The sequence below is a fragment of the Bombus vancouverensis genome, chromosome 9 (genome assembly GCF_051014615.1).
Source record: "Bombus vancouverensis nearcticus chromosome 9, iyBomVanc1_principal, whole genome shotgun sequence".
Classification (NCBI taxonomy): Eukaryota; Metazoa; Arthropoda; class Insecta; order Hymenoptera; family Apidae; genus Bombus; species Bombus vancouverensis.
Window position 1 is genome coordinate 12,891,800 of NC_134919.1, and position 3,986 is coordinate 12,895,785.

The following is a 3,986-nucleotide window of genomic DNA, read 5'->3' on the forward strand; positions in this document are numbered from 1 at the left end:
TGACGAAAGAGTCGCAGTAATTCGTTTTGCAAGTAATTGATTATTACATTAATTTATATAGGTTATGGCTTATTTTGCAAGAAATTGGATTACGAACAGTCCATTCGAGAGAATATTGCAAATCAACATTCTCTTAACTATTTCCCGTCCGTTTCATTTTTTACGCTCTCATTCCCTTTATTACTATCCCTTTGACTTGGACAGGGTATGAATTGTATTATATAAAAAGAACACTGTTTGAACGCATGTTTCACAGAATTTCTGCTTCATTATGTAAAAGAATTATTTATGATTATAAATGTATTATAATGAAACGAATGGAGAACCTACAAAATAAATGAAGCTCGTATATTAACAAACAATAGGAAACCAAAAATTAAGGACCACCTATTATTTCCGTTTATCGATTTAATCGGTTCCTGGACATTATTCTCTCAAATTTCTATATCGACCATGCTTTTCACTTCTCAAAATGTCTCTCAAAATACAGCTATAGCGTACTCGTTCTAGAATTATTTACAGCGGATGAAGGAGCTCCATGTAGCTGACCAAGTGAACTCAAAGGAGGTAGTGGTGCGCAATTTCATTTAATTATATTACATGAACGCTGGCGAGTGAGCTTTCAACGGGTCGGTAGTAGAAGCGGAATTACTTGGCTAGTAGTTGACAGTCGGTCAGATACTATTCTTTCGCAGAGGTACCTTTCGTTCTACCTACACCCTCTGCCTTACGTCTTGTTTCACCTTCGCCCCTCTAAATTGAATCTCACGCTGCGTTTTCATTTATTTTCTTCGGACTTTGGAGATTGCTGTTGCTACTGTTGCTGAATTTCGCGTCCAACACAAAGAGTTTACGTTAGGTAGTGGCAGCAGCTGTTTCTGAAGCCAGACACCTTCTTTCAGTTGCTTCTATCTCGCCATCAGCGTATCTTGAGAGACGGTCGACAGGGTGATTCATCTTCCGGGAGGGGATTATTGTGGGCTGGCTGTAGCCGAAAGCTTCCTGTTGCCCGTCTTCTCGTGTCAGCTTTACGCGCTTCTTCTTCTTCTTCTTCTTCTTCGTGGTCGTAGTGCTGCTAGTCTTCTTTTTCTTTCTGCCACGTCCTTCGTTGTACTGATCCCGTACCAGGAGCTCGATGACCACGACTCACCTTTCCGGAACACATCCCCAAGGATTTCTCTCGTTAAACCGCGGCCGTTCGACGTTCGGAACGTCGACTTCGTTTCCCGTGATTCCCTGTGAAACCCTTACTCTTCGGATAATTCTAATCCTCGCGATCGCTACTTCGTTTTAGCGTATAAAGAGAATGCTGCCTTTTGAAATTATCAAATGGCTAGCTAAAATAAACATAGAGGATATTTGATTTCAGGAAAACATAAACTTTAGTAATCGAAAATAATATAATCGAATTTCTGTACAATGTGTACGAATTTAGTAGTATATTAAACGCGCAAAACAACGTATGCGGTGTAGAAAGTTATTTCTAATATAAGTTAAATTAACCTTGCAGAAAACTTCAACAAAACGGTTAATAAGATAAAATATCCTGGTAGAAATTTTATAACTATTTATATCAGAGACCATACTCGCTAACGAATAAAAAAATGAAAATGGGCTAGATATTGTAAAGGAAGACGTCATTTACAATTTTTCTATGTAAAAGCCATGTGTATATATGCTCTTCCCCAACGATTAAAAATGAGTTCCATATGTGAACTCCATAAAGACCTGGATTTCGTACAGTTGTTGTTTAACGCGTTTAAGCTACACCTCCATGTTGTTTCCGTTGGACGAACAACGATGGAAGCTACAAGGAATATGGCAACAATGAGAGAAGCGTGTTACCTATTCTCACCGACGAGCAATTGTCGTTTATCGATCAGACAAGGATATAGACGACGCGTTTAATTAAAATACTACGGGTACAGGTGTTCGCAGATGACCAAGAACTAAGTAGTAAGTTCAGATTCTCCCGAGAAGACCGTGCGCCGAGATGTCGATCGGAAGTTGAACCAGCCGGCGCGTCTCTACGTCCCAACAATTCGGCCACGGGAACAACCGTTGGGATGAGTTTAAGAAACTGACACCAACACGTGAGTTGTTTGCTAGTTTCACGAAATGATTTCGCGTCGAAATGCCTGCCATGCAGGTCCCCGTCAGCTAACTGGAACCATCTGGAAGTTGGCAGCGTCATTATGAACATGATCGCGTGTTCGTTTACACTTCATGATATGTACACATATTAGTATCCAAGTATTAATCACGGAACTTTTTCCTCGGCCATTAATTTTTAGCTCTTGTAACACGGATATATCTCGTATCTTCTTAAAAGTTTCTTCGATTCGTATAAAATAGACGATAACGCCAATGTCATATAAAAAGAGCAAAAGAAAAGTGCAACGGAAAGAATAGAAGATTCATTGAAAACACGAGACGACTAAGGACCGTTGCCGTTTGAATCTTCCTTTCAGCAAAGACCACGGATTTTGATAAAGAAATACCACAAGATCCGCGGTTTTTCCGTAGACAACGGCAGACAGAAACTCGCTGAAAGTGGGTAGGAATCGCAGCCCAAATGCCACCACAATACTTCGTTATTTCTTTCGTTCGAAAGACGCACGAATGCCATCCAGCAGCCCTTCTATATTAGACGGGATTCTTCAACTTCTGCCAGAGATGCAGCTTCTTCCTAGAAACCCCAGGTGGGAACCAAAAGGTGGGAAAATGGGTCGTATCGAAGGTTTTTTTCGAACATACTGTACGCGTAGCGAGAGACTACGACTTTTTAAGAAATTTAAATCACCGGATAGATTCAGGGTGTAGTTGGAGCATGATGGATAAATTCACTTGGGGCATTTTATTACATTAAAAAGAGGTTTATAAAGGAAATTTAAAATTACTTGAAAGTTGTAATTGTTTTAAATTCCTGGTTAAAATCTCCGCGGTTAAGTGTTCTTTGGTCTCGTGCTTTAGCAAGGAGGAAGTTTAGTTTGATAACTTAAGAGACAACCGTGAGCCTTGGAAAGTTAGCAGACTACGCCTTTGTGTCATGCTTCGTGTGGACGAAAAACCGAGCTGTAAGAGGAGCAATCAAAAATTGAAATCTGCCTTGAATCTATGAAATTTTAATCCGGTGCGAGTTCAACAAAACTACCAGAGGGGAAAGGCGACGAAGTTGCGGTTTCTTTACCAACATCTGGGTGCCTTTGTCGTGTATATTTCCTTGAGATTTGGTAAATTCACGCGCCGTGATCGCGCAAAACAGCGCCATGTTGAATGAGGAAACGTTTAAACTGTCTCGGTTCCCCTTCGTCGTTGAAACCCATCGTAACTCCAGCCGACACAAGAATTCGTGATAAGGAACAGCATTTAAAGGAACTTCTATGGGAAGTTGCAGCAAACTTTCATTCATTGAACTTTCCGGCTAATAAAACTTTTCACTTTAATTTTCCACTGGACGGCTGATAATTCTTTGTATCGAAAGATATGCGTTTGACGTTTTAAATTTCCTGTAAAAATTTGTTGAAAAGTACCTTATTTTTTAGATTCTAGACACAAGATAGATTCTTCGAATTACTTTCGATCTAAAAGAATCGGCCTAGTTCAAAATAATACACCTCTGGCATATTAATCACGATTCTTGGGTACGTTCAAAGTACATTGAACCATTGATCCCAATAGAACAAGTTAATTAATGATCCGAACGTAAATCTACTTATCAAGCTACTTTCAGCTTTTCTAATCAAAAAGAGTACCTTTTGTAAAATGTATGCAAGAAAATCGATTGAACTTTATTTGAAAAACTTCAATCTGTAAGTGTTTCGTATTAGTGTCCCTAGATATACGACAAAGTTACCAAAAAGTATCCTTCCGTTGGTAGAACTGAATCAATACCAGCTGTCTCTCCTCTAGTGGAGTCTGCGCGGCGCGATTCGATCAGCTTTGCCGATGTTTCACTATCCAAGACTGGTTTTTGTATTTTTTTC